Raw genomic sequence first — 19,080 nt, 5'->3', positions numbered from 1 at the left:
ACTTCAAACAACTGCCCTTTTCGACTACAGAGAGCAGCGGACGTCTGCGCTCTAGGAGGCGACATTACGTGTTGGGGATGAAGTGGTAGGGCAAACTGCGGCCTGCGGAACACGAGTGAAAAAATCAAGAGAGTACTGTCATTTCGAGTACTCGTCATTGCAACGGCAGCAAGGCAAAACTTTCAAAATTGCCGTGACCAGGATTCGAACCTGGGTTATTGCGGCCACAACGCAATGTCCTAACCACTAGACGATCACGGCCACGGACGCGCCCGCGAAAGCAGCTGCCTGTAATGCAAGTGGCGATACACAGCAGAGCCTAGGCCAAGGTGTACGCCACAGCAGTGTGAGACACGGTCTCCATCACATGTATACGAGCAAATGAACGTGCCTGCGCTGTCAGGACACTAACTACAGTGGTTAGCTGCATTCACCTCCGTGGCAATGTCTTGCAGTCCCCCAAGCCTCTTGACTACAGGTATGTGGCTGGATAACAAGTGGATAGACGCTTCATCTCTCTCGCCGTCAGGTGTTGCCGTGAATGATACTTAACGTAGCTTTCTGCACGCGTCAGCGTAGCGTCAGTCGAGCAAAGTCGAGACAAGTCGCATAAGAGGAGCAACAAAAACGCGCGATTCCGGTACCGGGAATCGAACCCGGGCCTCCTGGGTGAGAGCCAGGTATCCTAGCCACTAGACCACACCGGATAACGACGGCAGTGCTCTTTCCAGCGAACGCAGCAGCCACCCACGGTTAACTGACGACAACTGTAAAAAATCCGCTCTCTCGCGTTATAGAACGGCGTGCCCCGGACGCATTTCGGGGAGACGGACGCCAGCAATGATGAGAGCAAAAGGTGCCTACAAATCCTGTCGTTGCACCACGCACTGTTCTACGGCAATTCACCAAGCAGACGCTCACGCCTTGTTGTGCTGTTTCCTTTGCGGGCAATGAGTGCACCTGCCTTCGACACAGGAAACATTACACGTTTGGCAGCTGTGGGATTGGAACCCACGCCTCCGAAGAGAATGGTGCCTGAAACCAGCGCCTTAGACCGCTCGGCCACGCTACCTACACAACACGCGCGTCACAAGAGCTGCGTCCTACCCCACGAGAACACACCGCAACGGCACAAAAATGAGACGTAAAAAGTGGCAACGGTGGGATTCGAACCCACGCCTCCGAAGAGACTGGTGCCTAAAACCAGCGCCTTAGACCGCTCGGCCACGTTACCGTTGGAGCAGCAGCCGCAAAACGTTTCGTTTGTACTACAAAGATCACTTCGAAATGGAAGTATCTTGGCAATCGCCGTGCCATGTATTTCCACTGCTCTCCCACTGGAAGCGTCTCTTTAGGCCATCCACAGCAAGAAAAAGCCGTGCCCGCCGTATGGTAGCGACGCCACTTGTCTGTAGCTGTCGCAGTTAAGGAGACAGCGTCAAGAGACGTTTTCGTGCCGTGACCAGGTTTCGAACCTGGGCTTTCCGTAACCACTAAAGTATCGTAGCTGTAACTGTCAGGCGGAGCTAGAATGCTCCATGTATCAAACATATGTGAGCTCAAGGAGGTTACACTTGAAGAAAAAGCGGCAGCTTAACGCGATCACAGCAAAGCCCCCGGCAGCTACGGGATTCGAAACCGCGCCTACAGAGAGTCTGGTGCCTTAAACCAGCGCCTTAAAGCGCTCGGCCACGCTACATGCGCTGCTTGGTGCGCCAGTGTTCCTAGCATTTGTACAAACAGTGCACGCCACAGCTTCCGGTTCTGCTGGGACTGGCTGCTCATCCATCGCACTTCAAACAACTGCCCTTTTCGACTACAGAGAGCAGCGGACGTCTGCGCTCTAGGAGGCGACATTACGTGTTGGGGATGAAGTGGTAGGGCAAACTGCGGCCTGCGGAACACGAGTGAAAAAATCAAGAGAGTACTGTCATTTCGAGTACTCGTCATTGCAACGGCAGCAAGGCAAAACTTTCAAAATTGCCGTGACCAGGATTCGAACCTGGGTTATTGCGGCCACAACGCAATGTCCTAACCACTAGACGATCACGGCCACGGACGCGCCCGCGAAAGCAGCTGCCTGTAATGCAAGTGGCGATACACAGCAGAGCCTAGGCCAAGGTGTACGCCACAGCAGTGTGAGACACGGTCTCCATCACATGTATACGAGCAAATGAACGTGCCTGCGCTGTCAGGACACTAACTACAGTGGTTAGCTGCATTCACCTCCGTGGCAATGTCTTGCAGTCCCCCAAGCCTCTTGACTACAGGTATGTGGCTGGATAACAAGTGGATAGACGCTTCATCTCTCTCGCCGTCAGGTGTTGCCGTGAATGATACTTAACGTAGCTTTCTGCACGCGTCAGCGTAGCGTCAGTCGAGCAAAGTCGAGACAAGTCGCATAAGAGGAGCAACAAAAACGCGCGATTCCGGTACCGGGAATCGAACCCGGGCCTCCTGGGTGAGAGCCAGGTATCCTAGCCACTAGACCACACCGGATAACGACGGCAGTGCTCTTTCCAGCGAACGCAGCAGCCACCCACGGTTAACTGACGACAACTGTAAAAAATCCGCTCTCTCGCGTTATAGAACGGCGTGCCCCGGACGCATTTCGGGGAGACGGACGCCAGCAATGATGAGAGCAAAAGGTGCCTACAAATCCTGTCGTTGCACCACGCACTGTTCTACGGCAATTCACCAAGCAGACGCTCACGCCTTGTTGTGCTGTTTCCTTTGCGGGCAATGAGTGCACCTGCCTTCGACACAGGAAACATTACACGTTTGGCAGCTGTGGGATTGGAACCCACGCCTCCGAAGAGAATGGTGCCTGAAACCAGCGCCTTAGACCGCTCGGCCACGCTACCTACACAACACGCGCGTCACAAGAGCTGCGTCCTACCCCACGAGAACACACCGCAACGGCACAAAAATGAGACGTAAAAAGTGGCAACGGTGGGATTCGAACCCACGCCTCCGAAGAGACTGGTGCCTAAAACCAGCGCCTTAGACCGCTCGGCCACGTTACCGTTGGAGCAGCAGCCGCAAAACGTTTCGTTTGTACTACAAAGATCACTTCGAAATGGAAGTATCTTGGCAATCGCCGTGCCATGTATTTCCACTGCTCTCCCACTGGAAGCGTCTCTTTAGGCCATCCACAGCAAGAAAAAGCCGTGCCCGCCGTATGGTAGCGACGCCACTTGTCTGTAGCTGTCGCAGTTAAGGAGACAGCGTCAAGAGACGTTTTCGTGCCGTGACCAGGTTTCGAACCTGGGCTTTCCGTAACCACTAAAGTATCGTAGCTGTAACTGTCAGGCGGAGCTAGAATGCTCCATGTATCAAACATATGTGAGCTCAAGGAGGTTACACTTGAAGAAAAAGCGGCAGCTTAACGCGATCACAGCAAAGCCCCCGGCAGCTACGGGATTCGAAACCGCGCCTACAGAGAGTCTGGTGCCTTAAACCAGCGCCTTAAAGCGCTCGGCCACGCTACATGCGCTGCTTGGTGCGCCAGTGTTCCTAGCATTTGTACAAACAGTGCACGCCACAGCTTCCGGTTCTGCTGGGACTGGCTGCTCATCCATCGCACTTCAAACAACTGCCCTTTTCGACTACAGAGAGCAGCGGACGTCTGCGCTCTAGGAGGCGACATTACGTGTTGGGGATGAAGTGGTAGGGCAAACTGCGGCCTGCGGAACACGAGTGAAAAAATCAAGAGAGTACTGTCATTTCGAGTACTCGTCATTGCAACGGCAGCAAGGCAAAACTTTCAAAATTGCCGTGACCAGGATTCGAACCTGGGTTATTGCGGCCACAACGCAATGTCCTAACCACTAGACGATCACGGCCACGGACGCGCCCGCGAAAGCAGCTGCCTGTAATGCAAGTGGCGATACACAGCAGAGCCTAGGCCAAGGTGTACGCCACAGCAGTGTGAGACACGGTCTCCATCACATGTATACGAGCAAATGAACGTGCCTGCGCTGTCAGGACACTAACTACAGTGGTTAGCTGCATTCACCTCCGTGGCAATGTCTTGCAGTCCCCCAAGCCTCTTGACTACAGGTATGTGGCTGGATAACAAGTGGATAGACGCTTCATCTCTCTCGCCGTCAGGTGTTGCCGTGAATGATACTTAACGTAGCTTTCTGCACGCGTCAGCGTAGCGTCAGTCGAGCAAAGTCGAGACAAGTCGCATAAGAGGAGCAACAAAAACGCGCGATTCCGGTACCGGGAATCGAACCCGGGCCTCCTGGGTGAGAGCCAGGTATCCTAGCCACTAGACCACACCGGATAACGACGGCAGTGCTCTTTCCAGCGAACGCAGCAGCCACCCACGGTTAACTGACGACAACTGTAAAAAATCCGCTCTCTCGCGTTATAGAACGGCGTGCCCCGGACGCATTTCGGGGAGACGGACGCCAGCAATGATGAGAGCAAAAGGTGCCTACAAATCCTGTCGTTGCACCACGCACTGTTCTACGGCAATTCACCAAGCAGACGCTCACGCCTTGTTGTGCTGTTTCCTTTGCGGGCAATGAGTGCACCTGCCTTCGACACAGGAAACATTACACGTTTGGCAGCTGTGGGATTGGAACCCACGCCTCCGAAGAGAATGGTGCCTGAAACCAGCGCCTTAGACCGCTCGGCCACGCTACCTACACAACACGCGCGTCACAAGAGCTGCGTCCTACCCCACGAGAACACACCGCAACGGCACAAAAATGAGACGTAAAAAGTGGCAACGGTGGGATTCGAACCCACGCCTCCGAAGAGACTGGTGCCTAAAACCAGCGCCTTAGACCGCTCGGCCACGTTACCGTTGGAGCAGCAGCCGCAAAACGTTTCGTTTGTACTACAAAGATCACTTCGAAATGGAAGTATCTTGGCAATCGCCGTGCCATGTATTTCCACTGCTCTCCCACTGGAAGCGTCTCTTTAGGCCATCCACAGCAAGAAAAAGCCGTGCCCGCCGTATGGTAGCGACGCCACTTGTCTGTAGCTGTCGCAGTTAAGGAGACAGCGTCAAGAGACGTTTTCGTGCCGTGACCAGGTTTCGAACCTGGGCTTTCCGTAACCACTAAAGTATCGTAGCTGTAACTGTCAGGCGGAGCTAGAATGCTCCATGTATCAAACATATGTGAGCTCAAGGAGGTTACACTTGAAGAAAAAGCGGCAGCTTAACGCGATCACAGCAAAGCCCCCGGCAGCTACGGGATTCGAAACCGCGCCTACAGAGAGTCTGGTGCCTTAAACCAGCGCCTTAAAGCGCTCGGCCACGCTACATGCGCTGCTTGGTGCGCCAGTGTTCCTAGCATTTGTACAAACAGTGCACGCCACAGCTTCCGGTTCTGCTGGGACTGGCTGCTCATCCATCGCACTTCAAACAACTGCCCTTTTCGACTACAGAGAGCAGCGGACGTCTGCGCTCTAGGAGGCGACATTACGTGTTGGGGATGAAGTGGTAGGGCAAACTGCGGCCTGCGGAACACGAGTGAAAAAATCAAGAGAGTACTGTCATTTCGAGTACTCGTCATTGCAACGGCAGCAAGGCAAAACTTTCAAAATTGCCGTGACCAGGATTCGAACCTGGGTTATTGCGGCCACAACGCAATGTCCTAACCACTAGACGATCACGGCCACGGACGCGCCCGCGAAAGCAGCTGCCTGTAATGCAAGTGGCGATACACAGCAGAGCCTAGGCCAAGGTGTACGCCACAGCAGTGTGAGACACGGTCTCCATCACATGTATACGAGCAAATGAACGTGCCTGCGCTGTCAGGACACTAACTACAGTGGTTAGCTGCATTCACCTCCGTGGCAATGTCTTGCAGTCCCCCAAGCCTCTTGACTACAGGTATGTGGCTGGATAACAAGTGGATAGACGCTTCATCTCTCTCGCCGTCAGGTGTTGCCGTGAATCATACTTAACGTAGCTTTCTGCACGCGTCAGCGTAGCGTCAGTCGAGCAAAGTCGAGACAAGTCGCATAAGAGGAGCAACAAAAACGCGCGATTCCGGTACCGGGAATCGAACCCGGGCCTCCTGGGTGAGAGCCAGGTATCCTAGCCACTAGACCACACCGGATAACGACGGCAGTGCTCTTTCCAGCGAACGCAGCAGCCACCCACGGTTAACTGACGACAACTGTAAAAAATCCGCTCTCTCGCGTTATAGAACGGCGTGCCCCGGACGCATTTCGGGGAGACGGACGCCAGCAATGATGAGAGCAAAAGGTGCCTACAAATCCTGTCGTTGCACCACGCACTGTTCTACGGCAATTCACCAAGCAGACGCTCACGCCTTGTTGTGCTGTTTCCTTTGCGGGCAATGAGTGCACCTGCCTTCGACACAGGAAACATTACACGTTTGGCAGCTGTGGGATTGGAACCCACGCCTCCGAAGAGAATGGTGCCTGAAACCAGCGCCTTAGACCGCTCGGCCACGCTACCTACACAACACGCGCGTCACAAGAGCTGCGTCCTACCCCACGAGAACACACCGCAACGGCACAAAAATGAGACGTAAAAAGTGGCAACGGTGGGATTCGAACCCACGCCTCCGAAGAGACTGGTGCCTAAAACCAGCGCCTTAGACCGCTCGGCCACGTTACCGTTGGAGCAGCAGCCGCAAAACGTTTCGTTTGTACTACAAAGATCACTTCGAAATGGAAGTATCTTGGCAATCGCCGTGCCATGTATTTCCACTGCTCTCCCACTGGAAGCGTCTCTTTAGGCCATCCACAGCAAGAAAAAGCCGTGCCCGCCGTATGGTAGCGACGCCACTTGTCTGTAGCTGTCGCAGTTAAGGAGACAGCGTCAAGAGACGTTTTCGTGCCGTGACCAGGTTTCGAACCTGGGCTTTCCGTAACCACTAAAGTATCGTAGCTGTAACTGTCAGGCGGAGCTAGAATGCTCCATGTATCAAACATATGTGAGCTCAAGGAGGTTACACTTGAAGAAAAAGCGGCAGCTTAACGCGATCACAGCAAAGCCCCCGGCAGCTACGGGATTCGAAACCGCGCCTACAGAGAGTCTGGTGCCTTAAACCAGCGCCTTAAAGCGCTCGGCCACGCTACATGCGCTGCTTGGTGCGCCAGTGTTCCTAGCATTTGTACAAACAGTGCACGCCACAGCTTCCGGTTCTGCTGGGACTGGCTGCTCATCCATCGCACTTCAAACAACTGCCCTTTTCGACTACAGAGAGCAGCGGACGTCTGCGCTCTAGGAGGCGACATTACGTGTTGGGGATGAAGTGGTAGGGCAAACTGCGGCCTGCGGAACACGAGTGAAAAAATCAAGAGAGTACTGTCATTTCGAGTACTCGTCATTGCAACGGCAGCAAGGCAAAACTTTCAAAATTGCCGTGACCAGGATTCGAACCTGGGTTATTGCGGCCACAACGCAATGTCCTAACCACTAGACGATCACGGCCACGGACGCGCCCGCGAAAGCAGCTGCCTGTAATGCAAGTGGCGATACACAGCAGAGCCTAGGCCAAGGTGTACGCCACAGCAGTGTGAGACACGGTCTCCATCACATGTATACGAGCAAATGAACGTGCCTGCGCTGTCAGGACACTAACTACAGTGGTTAGCTGCATTCACCTCCGTGGCAATGTCTTGCAGTCCCCCAAGCCTCTTGACTACAGGTATGTGGCTGGATAACAAGTGGATAGACGCTTCATCTCTCTCGCCGTCAGGTGTTGCCGTGAATCATACTTAACGTAGCTTTCTGCACGCGTCAGCGTAGCGTCAGTCGAGCAAAGTCGAGACAAGTCGCATAAGAGGAGCAACAAAAACGCGCGATTCCGGTACCGGGAATCGAACCCGGGCCTCCTGGGTGAGAGCCAGGTATCCTAGCCACTAGACCACACCGGATAACGACGGCAGTGCTCTTTCCAGCGAACGCAGCAGCCACCCACGGTTAACTGACGACAACTGTAAAAAATCCGCTCTCTCGCGTTATAGAACGGCGTGCCCCGGACGCATTTCGGGGAGACGGACGCCAGCAATGATGAGAGCAAAAGGTGCCTACAAATCCTGTCGTTGCACCACGCACTGTTCTACGGCAATTCACCAAGCAGACGCTCACGCCTTGTTGTGCTGTTTCCTTTGCGGGCAATGAGTGCACCTGCCTTCGACACAGGAAACATTACACGTTTGGCAGGAGTGGGATTGGAACCCACGCCTCCGAAGAGAATGGTGCCTGAAACCAGCGCCTTAGACCGCTCGGCCACGCTACCTACACAACACGCGCGTCACAAGAGCTGCGTCCTACCCCACGAGAACACACCGCAACGGCACAAAAATGAGACGTAAAAAGTGGCAACTTTTTTTTTTTTTTTTTTTTTTTTTTTTTTTTTTTTTTTTTTTTTTTTTTTTTTTTTTTTTTTTTTGGGCCTCCCAACTCCCCTTATAGCCCGGCCTTGCGCTCTCCAATTTTGCCTTCTTCGGCGAGCTTCTCCAGCTATAAAAGAAAACGGTGCTGCTTGCAAACAGAAAAGACGAATTGGTGCACTGTCCATTCAGTGGAAAACCGTAAACTTCTCGGTATGGTTCCTTGGAAGACGTTGGTATTCAAGATGAAGGGATGAAATCGGAGATACTGGATTGCTTTGGGGAAAGTTTCTTGTGGCTGTTCACCGCGAACGAAGCATCGAAGGAAAACTAAAACCTCTTGAAGTTAAAGTGCAGGCCTATAATGACAGCAAGCAGTAGCTTTGCGCCTACACGCCTTAAAATAAAAAATGAAAGAATAACAGCGCATGAGGCGCTGTCCACCAAAATTCAGTAAAGGAAAGAATAAAATTGGAAAAAAAAGAATAAAAAATCAAATACTGCCTGTGTTAGTCCTCTCAGTCACAGGGAAGGAACACCCTTCACACGTCCCATGATTGGATGTTCAAAATGCTTCGTAGCGGCCATTAAAATAAGTAATGAAAAAAGTCACAAAAATTTAAAATTATCGACACGTGTCAAGGGAATGAGTAGACTCCCGAACTTTCCGAAACTGTCCGGCGGAAAACGAGAAGGAAAACACAATCCTCTCCGACGTAATAAAAAGAAAGTAAAAAATCCTCTTTTCTTGAAAACCAAACAATCTCCGTGGCAGCGCGGTGCGTAACGCATCCGTGAATGTACGCCGATGACGGAGGAACCAGACGGTGTAAAAAAATGAATAAAAACATAAAGAAATCACTAAACCACAACGAAACACAAACACACACGAACACAGGATAAAACTGTGTTCAACTTTTCGTCGTCGTTTCCACGTTGCAGTCCGGCACAAGCGTAAGCATCGTACTCGTTGAATGATTCACTGTTCCTGTAGTATTCAATTTGCATTAACTATGTATCCGGGCCCGGAGACAATGCAAAACACAGAAGGAAAGAAAAGTCGCAGCAGTGAAGTGTTGCTTACAACAGTTTGTCGTGGGCGAATGCGAGTGCAATTCGCAGAAAATTGGCAAAGATTTTGTCATAGTCTTTCCTGGTTTTAGTGAGGTCATGTTGCGTGGACAAATAAACCAGATAGGCATAGTCGTCCGTAAGTCGCAATTGCAGGAGGGCGAACACAGTGTGAGCCACGATCCATGCAGTGGCGGCACGCTTCGTATGCGGATATGGGTTGAAGTCCGGGATCAATGCCGTGTCCGCAGAAAAAGCGGCAGCGCTGGTCCGGTTGATAAGTGCGAGCATCCTGGCGGCAATGTTCCAAGTCGACTGTGACCTCAGGCACACGAAACGATGTTCTAAGGTGTCGTCTTGGCGACAGTCTTCACACAAGCTCGATGGAGATAAGTGAATGCGGCGCAGCTTTTCGTTGGTAGGGAGAATTCGATTAACCACTTGGTACCAAAAGCTGCTGACGTCCGCTGACAGGAAGGGAGCGTGGACGTGAGCCCACGCCGTCCTCCACGCAGATCGCGGGTAGCGCGCCTCCATCTTATTACCGACTGGCCGTCCTCTTAGTCCCTGGTAGACACGTTTCACAGTCCGTGTGCGATGGTCGAGTACGTCGGCGGCGAGATAACTTTTTTGAATGTAGTATTCTCGAACATAACGCAGCTGAAACGGTATGGTAGTCGGGTCGAGAGGTGCTGCTTCAGAGAGAGGACGATGAATAGCGAATAGAACAGCTGTGGGGCTCGACGGATCCTGTTCAATAGTGACGCTCGTCCGATGAAGGAGCAACGCTGCGGCTTTCATAGCAAAATGAATGAGCCCGAGCCCACCCTGTTCGCGCGGTAAAGTACACGTTTCGTAAGACACCTTGAAAATATGGCCCCGCCACAATAGCCAATAGACTGCCTGTGTTATAGCTCTGCCCAAATTCTTGGGTACCTGAAATAACTGTGCGAGGTACCAGGCTTTGCTGAGCAAGAAAACATTTATTAAAATCACCCGCTGTGTTAATGCGAGGGTGCGAGTAGCGGACAGGCTAGCCATAGCTCGTATGCCATTTAAGACAATACGCCAGTTGTAGGACGCAGTCTGTAACAGATTGGCTTGAAAGCGAACACCCAAAATTTTGTGTTCCTGCTTCACTGTAAACCATGGGCGTTTGAAGCCACGTGTCGCCGCATAAATAGGCAGAAAAACCGTCTTACGGGTATTGATGCTCGCACCGGATGTACGTTCATACTGTGTAAGAACAGCGCGTATTGTATCAAAATCGGTAGCCGAGGACACCAAGAGGCCAAGGTCGTCAGCATAAGCGCGACAAACGTGCTTCTCATCCCCAATACGGATTCCCCTACAAACACTGTGCAACTTACGCAACAAAGGATCTAAGGAGATTGCGTAAAGCGCCATTGACAGAGGGCACCCTTGTTTGACTGAACAGCAGAGCGGAACAGGTTCCGACAAAAATCCATTGATACTAATCCGTGAGGTGGAATTTTTGAAAAGGTTAAAAATCATAGTTATATACTTTACACCGAAACCAAACTTCTGGAGCACTCGCCGGAGATATAGGTGGCTAACTCTATCAAAAGCCATTGCAAAATCGATGGATAAAATGCCAAAAGGAATCCTATTCGTCGAAGCATAGGCAATGGCATCTCGGTATGTGGACACAGCACCATAGAGAGTGCGTTGAGGCACTGCACAGTATTGAAAGGGACTAATCAGTTTTTTCATGACCAGCTTCAAGCGTGAGGAGACACATTTGGTGAAGAGTTTGTAGTCACCATTAAGAAGGGTGATGGGTCTAAGATTGCACAGTTTCCTGGCGACTGGAACCTTAGGAGCCAAGACCACAATCCCTTCCAGGAAGGACGCAGGAACATCCACACCATTTAAAATTTCATTAAAAACATCAGTCAGGGCCGAGCCAAACAAGTGCCAAAGATGCAAATAAAATTCCGGTGGCAACCCATCAGCACCCGGTGATTTATTCTGGGAACACAGTTTTAAGACATCACTCACTTCGTCCACAGTAAAGTTTTCTGTGAGGCGACGGCGATCCGCTACGGATAAGACGTACGGAACGTCGTGGAGAAGCTCTGAAATCGCGGCAGTATCAGTGTATTTCTCACTGAAAAGTTCGATGAAGTGACGGTGGGCCTCGGCAAGAATTGCCGCCTGGCTATTAAGCCGCGCACCGTCAGCTGATTCCAGCTCTGTGACGTAACGTCGCTTCGCGCGCCGGCGTTCGCGCAGCTGATGAAACACGGAAGGCGCTTCATCAGCAAGCGCCCCGGGGGCTCGGCTCCGTACGACAGATCCGCGTAACGATTCCCTTTTCAAATCCAGAAGACGGAGTTTGATACGCCGAATTGTCGCCATCCGAAGAGCGGGATTAGTTGTGTGCAGGTGGATGGCATCATTTAAACAGCTCTCGTAAAAGTGCAATGTAGAGCGCTCCCAGTGAGCAACATCCTGACCGAACTCCAGGATGGCCTTGCGTAATGCCGGCTTAACAAATTCTACCCACCAAGACAAAGTGGAGGCATATAGACCGCGATATTTTAGCACCCTCTGCCACACACGCACGATAACCGGCGCAAAATGTGGGTGTGAGAGATGTCGCACATTAAACTTCCATAATCGACTGGCGCGGGGTTTACCCGCCAATAGAGAATGAAAGCGGCAGACATACGCACAATGATCGGAAAAAATCACGGGGTGAACAGAGGAGTCCGTAAGACAGTGCTGTTTATCACGAGAAACATAAATCCTATCGAGCCGACTCCTTCCCGTGGGATAAAAGAAAGTAAAGCCCACGTCCCGCGGGTGTAAATAACACCACGAGTCAATTAAATTCATCTCAGTAACGAGCGTCTGTAATTCTAGGCACTTATAAGGCCGTGGCTCCTGATCTCTATCGTCCAGCACGCAATTAAAATCGCCGCCCATGACTGCGGGCAGGTGGGGGCCCTGTAAAAGGTGACAAATGTCACTGCTATAAAACACACGGCGACGTGGCTGCCCGTCGGCACCAGAAGGGGCGTACACGTTAATATATCGTACGTTGTTGATCGTGCAGGCTACACCACGACCGTTAGGAATTGTAGCGACATTACTATAATCATGACCAACACGAATTAAAATGGCAGTACCACAATTACACTCGATATCAAAGTTCAAGAGCACTTGATAGCCCGGAATGGAGTGAAGTATATCTATCACAACCTCCTGCAAAAACACTACATCAGCAGCAATGTAATTTATAAAACCCACAAAACTTGCAAACTTCACAGGCGACTCCAACTTATTAAGATTAATAGTAGCCACAACTGATGGAGGACTTGCTACCATAAACAACAGGGAAAAACAAAGAAAACAAATTAGACGGCAGGAGTGGACCCACCCTCCTCCTCCATATCGTCTGCCCAGTCAGAACGTTCAAACGGTGCAGCTGAAGTAGGCGGTTCTTGTGTGGGAGGTGCGGACGCGGAATCCTGTGAAGGGGGACGCGTGCGACGCTGGGGGGTGTCTTCCGCCTTACGCTTAACCGAAAGTTGTGCCGGGTTCGTTGCCTGAGACGTCGTAGTGTCCATTGCTAGATTTACATCAGAGTGGTGCAACATTTCCTTTAACTGCTGGACAACCTGTTCCCGCCTGTCTGCCGACACACTTGTCGTAGGCGCCGGCTGACTGCTCGCCACAGGACGCTGTGGACGACGCCCCGTCGCAACCGACGGCCGTGATTCGACTACGGGGCGGGGCAAGGGCTTGTGCGCCGGCTTTTGCACAGATTTTTGTTTTTGTTTTGACTTCGGACGGGGAACCTGCTTCCATTCCGGAGACGGGCTGCGTTCTCCGCGAGAAAAAGACCGTGTGTCTAAAATCCGCGAACTACTGGCACTGCGGAAGCGGTCAGTATTGCCACGCCTCTCCGAAACACTTTCACGCCTTGGCTTTGGTTCCTGTGAGGCAGGAGCCGCGTCCGGAACACCCTGAAGCACGGAAGTAGATGGTGACGAATCCACAACAGCAACAGGGGGGGTAACCACCTGAACGGGTTCTGATCCGGTCCGCTCCGGAACTACTGGCCCAGCCGGAGGCGGAAGCAATACAGTAGCTACGGGAACTGACTGAGAAGAAACGGACATGTTTTGAACAGAATCAAGTCCGGTTGCAGTGGCATCGACATCCATCGCGACCGCATCAACTAAAGGCGTTGCCGTTTCCGCGGAACGTGCCGGTGAACGGGGAACACCTAACAACACGGCCGCGTACGACGCGTCGTCATCTTGCCCACGGGGCGGTAACTGCACAGGGCGCCTACGCCGAGGACAATTTTGCCGAAAATGGTCGGTGGCATTGCAATAGGAACACGTTTGCGGCTGACCACTATACGAAATAAAAGCCCGGTGGCCGGCCATAACCAAAAACGAGGGAACGTGCTTCCTCACAATCATGTTGACACTACGGATACCGTTCTCAACCTGATATATGTAAGCGGACGACCACTTTTCCTTCGTAATCGACAAAACTGTGCCATAAGGCATAAGGCTACGAGCTATTGTCTCATTCCTAGTCTCAAACGGCAGATTGAATACCCGAACATTTCGAATACCAAATCCAGCATTCGACAGAGTCACATTGCTAATTGTCCCATCAGAGTGTTTGAATTTACGCACGCCACCGTTTTCACTGACAAGGGCATCGCACAATTCCGGACATTTCAATTTTACAAACAAAGAGTTCAGGTACGCGTCTAATTGCAAGCCTAACACATCACTTTCAGGAATTTTCAAGTCATTTTTCATCCACGAATGAATTTCAAAAGCAGACGGTCGGGTTACGTTTCTATCAAACTCGCATTGGATATTATTTTCTCGGTCTTCGGAATCCATGTTAACTTACAGTTCAGCTGACTAGTGCAGCGAAGAAACAGTCACCGCGATGAACCGCCGCCGACCGCGAAGCACACGTAAACACCGCCCGACACGCCGGAGCGAGCGCGCGATGTGTTCGGGCCCACGACTCCGAAGAGACTGGTGCCTAAAACCAGCGCCTTAGACCGCTCGGCCACGTTACCGTTGGAGCAGCAGCCGCAAAACGTTTCGTTTGTACTACAAAGATCACTTCGAAATGGAAGTATCTTGGCAATCGCCGTGCCATGTATTTCCACTGCTCTCCCACTGGAAGCGTCTCTTTAGGCCATCCACAGCAAGAAAAAGCCGTGCCCGCCGTATGGTAGCGACGCCACTTGTCTGTAGCTGTCGCAGTTAAGGAGACAGCGTCAAGAGACGTTTTCGTGCCGTGACCAGGTTTCGAACCTGGGCTTTCCGTAACCACTAAAGTATCGTAGCTGTAACTGTCAGGCGGAGCTAGAATGCTCCATGTATCAAACATATGTGAGCTCAAGGAGGTTACACTTGAAGAAAAAGCGGCAGCTTAACGCGATCACAGCAAAGCCCCCGGCAGCTACGGGATTCGAAACCGCGCCTACAGAGAGTCTGGTGCCTTAAACCAGCGCCTTAAAGCGCTCGGCCACGCTACATGCGCTGCTTGGTGCGCCAGTGTTCCTAGCATTTGTACAAACAGTGCACGCCACAGCTTCCGGTTCTGCTGGGACTGGCTGCTCATCCATCGCACTTCAAACAACTGCCCTTTTCGACTACAGAGAGCAGCGGACGTCTGCGCTCTAGGAGGCGACATTACGTGTTGGGGATGAAGTGGTAGGGCAAACTGCGGCCTGCGGAACACGAGTGAAAAAATCAAGAGAGTACTGTCATTTCGAGTACTCGTCATTGCAACGGCAGCAAGGCAAAACTTTCAAAATTGCCGTGACCAGGATTCGAACCTGGGTTATTGCGGCCACAACGCAATGTCCTAACCACTAGACGATCACGGCCACGGACGCGCCCGCGAAAGCAGCTGCCTGTAATGCAAGTGGCGATACACAGCAGAGCCTAGGCCAAGGTGTACGCCACAGCAGTGTGAGACACGGTCTCCATCACATGTATACGAGCAAATGAACGTGCCTGCGCTGTCAGGACACTAACTACAGTGGTTAGCTGCATTCACCTCCGTGGCAATGTCTTGCAGTCCCCCAAGCCTCTTGACTACAGGTATGTGGCTGGATAACAAGTGGATAGACGCTTCATCTCTCTCGCCGTCAGGTGTTGCCGTGAATCATACTTAACGTAGCTTTCTGCACGCGTCAGCGTAGCGTCAGTCGAGCAAAGTCGAGACAAGTCGCATAAGAGGAGCAACAAAAACGCGCGATTCCGGTACCGGGAATCGAACCCGGGCCTCCTGGGTGAGAGCCAGGTATCCTAGCCACTAGACCACACCGGATAACGACGGCAGTGCTCTTTCCAGCGAACGCAGCAGCCACCCACGGTTAACTGACGACAACTGTAAAAAATCCGCTCTCTCGCGTTATAGAACGGCGTGCCCCGGACGCATTTCGGGGAGACGGACGCCAGCAATGATGAGAGCAAAAGGTGCCTACAAATCCTGTCGTTGCACCACGCACTGTTCTACGGCAATTCACCAAGCAGACGCTCACGCCTTGTTGTGCTGTTTCCTTTGCGGGCAATGAGTGCACCTGCCTTCGACACAGGAAACATTACACGTTTGGCAGCTGTGGGATTGGAACCCACGCCTCCGAAGAGAATGGTGCCTGAAACCAGCGCCTTAGACCGCTCGGCCACGCTACCTACACAACACGCGCGTCACAAGAGCTGCGTCCTACCCCACGAGAACACACCGCAACGGCACAAAAATGAGACGTAAAAAGTGGCAACGGTGGGATTCGAACCCACGCCTCCGAAGAGACTGGTGCCTAAAACCAGCGCCTTAGACCGCTCGGCCACGTTACCGTTGGAGCAGCAGCCGCAAAACGTTTCGTTTGTACTACAAAGATCACTTCGAAATGGAAGTATCTTGGCAATCGCCGTGCCATGTATTTCCACTGCTCTCCCACTGGAAGCGTCTCTTTAGGCCATCCACAGCAAGAAAAAGCCGTGCCCGCCGTATGGTAGCGACGCCACTTGTCTGTAGCTGTCGCAGTTAAGGAGACAGCGTCAAGAGACGTTTTCGTGCCGTGACCAGGTTTCGAACCTGGGCTTTCCGTAACCACTAAAGTATCGTAGCTGTAACTGTCAGGCGGAGCTAGAATGCTCCATGTATCAAACATATGTGAGCTCAAGGAGGTTACACTTGAAGAAAAAGCGGCAGCTTAACGCGATCACAGCAAAGCCCCCGGCAGCTACGGGATTCGAAACCGCGCCTACAGAGAGTCTGGTGCCTTAAACCAGCGCCTTAAAGCGCTCGGCCACGCTACATGCGCTGCTTGGTGCGCCAGTGTTCCTAGCATTTGTACAAACAGTGCACGCCACAGCTTCCGGTTCTGCTGGGACTGGCTGCTCATCCATCGCACTTCAAACAACTGCCCTTTTCGACTACAGAGAGCAGCGGACGTCTGCGCTCTAGGAGGCGACATTACGTGTTGGGGATGAAGTGGTAGGGCAAACTGCGGCCTGCGGAACACGAGTGAAAAAATCAAGAGAGTACTGTCATTTCGAGTACTCGTCATTGCAACGGCAGCAAGGCAAAACTTTCAAAATTGCCGTGACCAGGATTCGAACCTGGGTTATTGCGGCCACAACGCAATGTCCTAACCACTAGACGATCACGGCCACGGACGCGCCCGCGAAAGCAGCTGCCTGTAATGCAAGTGGCGATACACAGCAGAGCCTAGGCCAAGGTGTACGCCACAGTAGTGTGAGACACGGTCTCCATCACATGTATACGAGCAAATGAACGTGCCTGCGCTGTCAGGACACTAACTACAGTGGTTAGCTGCATTCACCTCCGTGGCAATGTCTTGCAGTCCCCCAAGCCTCTTGACTACAGGTATGTGGCTGGATAACAAGTGGATAGACGCTTCATCTCTCTCGCCGTCAGGTGTTGCCGTGAATCATACTTAACGTAGCTTTCTGCACGCGTCAGCGTAGCGTCAGTCGAGCAAAGTCGAGACAAGTCGCATAAGAGGAGCAACAAAAACGCGCGATTCCGGTACCGGGAATCGAACCCGGGCCTCCTGGGTGAGAGCCAGGTATCCTAGCCACTAGACCACACCGGATAACGACGGCAGTGCTCTTTCCAGCGAACGCAGCAGCCACCCACGGTTAACTGACGACAACTGTAAAAAATCCGCTCTCTCGCGTTATAGAACGGCGTGCCCCGGACGCATTTCGGGGAGACGGACGCCAGCAATGATGAGAGCAAAAGGTGCCTACAAATCCTGTCGTTGCACCACGCACTGTTCTACGGCAATTCACCAAGCAGACGCTCACGCCTTGTTGTGCTGTTTCCTTTGCGGGCAATGAGTGCACCTGCCTTCGACACAGGAAACATTACACGTTTGGCAGGAGTGGGATTGGAACCCACGCCTCCGAAGAGAATGGTGCCTGAAACCAGCGCCTTAGACCGCTCGGCCACGCTACCTACACAACACGCGCGTCACAAGAGCTGCGTCCTACCCCACGAGAACACACCGCAACGGCACAAAAATGAGACGTAAAAAGTGGCAACGGTGGGATTCGAACCCACGCCTCCGAAGAGACTGGTGCCTAAAACCAGCGCCTTAGACCGCTCGGCCACGTTACCGTTGGAGCAGCAGCCGCAAAACGTTTCGTTTGTACTACAAAGATCACTTCGAAATGGAAGTATCTTGGCAATCGCCGTGCCATGTATTTCCACTGCTCTCCCACTGGAAGCGTCTCTTTAGGCCATCCACAGCAAGAAAAAGCCGTGCCCGCCGTATGGTAGCGACGCCACTTGTCTGTAGCTGTCGCAGTTAAGGAGACAGCGTCAAGAGACGTTTTCGTGCCGTGACCAGGTTTCGAACCTGGGCTTTCCGTAACCACTAAAGTATCGTAGCTGTAACTGTCAGGCGGAGCTAGAATGCTCCATGTATCAAACATATGTGAGCTCAAGGAGGTTACACTTGAAGAAAAAGCGGCAGCTTAACGCGATCACAGCAAAGCCCCCGGCAGCTACGGGATTCGAAACCGCGCCTACAGAGAGTCTGGTGCCTTAAACCAGCGCCTTAAAGCGCTCGGCCACGCTACATGCGCTGCTTGGTGCGCCAGTGTTCCTAGCATTTGTACAAACAGTGCACGCCACAGCTTCCGGTTCTGCTGGGACTGGCTGCTCATCCATCGCACTTCAAACAACTGCCCTTTTCGACTACAGAGAGCAGCGGACGTCTGCGCTCTAGGAGGCGACATTACGTGTTGGGGATGAAGTGGTAGGGCAAACTGCGGCCTGCGGAACACGAGTGAAAAAATCAAGAGAGTACTGTCATTTCGAGTACTCGTCATTGCAACGGCAGCAAGGCAAAACTTTCAAAATTGCCGTGACCAGGATTCGAACCTGGGTTATTGCGGCCACAACGCAATGTCCTAACCACTAGACGATCACGGCCACGGACGCGCCCGCGAAAGCAGCTGCCTGTAATGCAAGTGGCGATACACAGCAGAGCCTAGGCCAAGGTGTACGCCACAGTAGTGTGAGACACGGTCTCCATCACATGTATACGAGCAAATGAACGTGCCTGCGCTGTCAGGACACTAACTACAGTGGTTAGCTGCATTCACCTCCGTGGCAATGTCT

General features: G+C 52.4%; 21 non-coding genes across 21 annotated transcripts; all 21 read right to left on the bottom strand.

The window, feature by feature from the left end:
- Nucleotides 1-189: 189 nt before the first annotated feature.
- Nucleotides 190-261, bottom strand: Trnah-gug. Its single transcript has one exon. It is a non-coding gene; the product is annotated as a tRNA-His (tRNA).
- A 374-nt stretch (nucleotides 262-635) lies between these two features.
- Trnae-cuc lies at nucleotides 636-707 on the bottom strand. Its single transcript has one exon. It is a non-coding gene; the product is annotated as a tRNA-Glu (tRNA).
- Nucleotides 708-1,152: 445 nt separating this feature from the next.
- Trnal-uag lies at nucleotides 1,153-1,234 on the bottom strand. Its single transcript has one exon. It is a non-coding gene; the product is annotated as a tRNA-Leu (tRNA).
- A 747-nt stretch (nucleotides 1,235-1,981) lies between these two features.
- Trnah-gug lies at nucleotides 1,982-2,053 on the bottom strand. Its single transcript has one exon. It is a non-coding gene; the product is annotated as a tRNA-His (tRNA).
- A 374-nt stretch (nucleotides 2,054-2,427) lies between these two features.
- Trnae-cuc lies at nucleotides 2,428-2,499 on the bottom strand. Its single transcript has one exon. It is a non-coding gene; the product is annotated as a tRNA-Glu (tRNA).
- Nucleotides 2,500-2,944: 445 nt separating this feature from the next.
- On the bottom strand, nucleotides 2,945-3,026 carry Trnal-uag. The gene has a single exon. It is a non-coding gene; the product is annotated as a tRNA-Leu (tRNA).
- A 747-nt stretch (nucleotides 3,027-3,773) lies between these two features.
- Trnah-gug lies at nucleotides 3,774-3,845 on the bottom strand. The gene has a single exon. It is a non-coding gene; the product is annotated as a tRNA-His (tRNA).
- Nucleotides 3,846-4,219: 374 nt separating this feature from the next.
- On the bottom strand, nucleotides 4,220-4,291 carry Trnae-cuc. The gene has a single exon. It is a non-coding gene; the product is annotated as a tRNA-Glu (tRNA).
- A 445-nt stretch (nucleotides 4,292-4,736) lies between these two features.
- Nucleotides 4,737-4,818, bottom strand: Trnal-uag. Its single transcript has one exon. It is a non-coding gene; the product is annotated as a tRNA-Leu (tRNA).
- Nucleotides 4,819-5,565: 747 nt separating this feature from the next.
- Nucleotides 5,566-5,637, bottom strand: Trnah-gug. The gene has a single exon. It is a non-coding gene; the product is annotated as a tRNA-His (tRNA).
- A 374-nt stretch (nucleotides 5,638-6,011) lies between these two features.
- On the bottom strand, nucleotides 6,012-6,083 carry Trnae-cuc. Its single transcript has one exon. It is a non-coding gene; the product is annotated as a tRNA-Glu (tRNA).
- A 445-nt stretch (nucleotides 6,084-6,528) lies between these two features.
- Nucleotides 6,529-6,610, bottom strand: Trnal-uag. The gene has a single exon. It is a non-coding gene; the product is annotated as a tRNA-Leu (tRNA).
- Nucleotides 6,611-7,357: 747 nt separating this feature from the next.
- Trnah-gug lies at nucleotides 7,358-7,429 on the bottom strand. Its single transcript has one exon. It is a non-coding gene; the product is annotated as a tRNA-His (tRNA).
- A 374-nt stretch (nucleotides 7,430-7,803) lies between these two features.
- Nucleotides 7,804-7,875, bottom strand: Trnae-cuc. The gene has a single exon. It is a non-coding gene; the product is annotated as a tRNA-Glu (tRNA).
- Nucleotides 7,876-15,235: 7,360 nt separating this feature from the next.
- On the bottom strand, nucleotides 15,236-15,307 carry Trnah-gug. Its single transcript has one exon. It is a non-coding gene; the product is annotated as a tRNA-His (tRNA).
- A 374-nt stretch (nucleotides 15,308-15,681) lies between these two features.
- Nucleotides 15,682-15,753, bottom strand: Trnae-cuc. Its single transcript has one exon. It is a non-coding gene; the product is annotated as a tRNA-Glu (tRNA).
- Nucleotides 15,754-16,198: 445 nt separating this feature from the next.
- On the bottom strand, nucleotides 16,199-16,280 carry Trnal-uag. The gene has a single exon. It is a non-coding gene; the product is annotated as a tRNA-Leu (tRNA).
- A 747-nt stretch (nucleotides 16,281-17,027) lies between these two features.
- On the bottom strand, nucleotides 17,028-17,099 carry Trnah-gug. The gene has a single exon. It is a non-coding gene; the product is annotated as a tRNA-His (tRNA).
- Nucleotides 17,100-17,473: 374 nt separating this feature from the next.
- Trnae-cuc lies at nucleotides 17,474-17,545 on the bottom strand. Its single transcript has one exon. It is a non-coding gene; the product is annotated as a tRNA-Glu (tRNA).
- A 445-nt stretch (nucleotides 17,546-17,990) lies between these two features.
- On the bottom strand, nucleotides 17,991-18,072 carry Trnal-uag. The gene has a single exon. It is a non-coding gene; the product is annotated as a tRNA-Leu (tRNA).
- A 747-nt stretch (nucleotides 18,073-18,819) lies between these two features.
- Nucleotides 18,820-18,891, bottom strand: Trnah-gug. The gene has a single exon. It is a non-coding gene; the product is annotated as a tRNA-His (tRNA).
- Nucleotides 18,892-19,080: the final 189 nt, after the last annotated feature.

Source organism: Schistocerca piceifrons, chromosome 1, assembly GCF_021461385.2.
Source record: "Schistocerca piceifrons isolate TAMUIC-IGC-003096 chromosome 1, iqSchPice1.1, whole genome shotgun sequence".
NCBI lineage: Eukaryota > Metazoa > Arthropoda > Insecta > Orthoptera > Acrididae > Schistocerca > Schistocerca piceifrons.
Note: the sequence above shows the minus strand (reverse complement) of the source record. Positions and strands in the feature narration are given on the sequence as shown.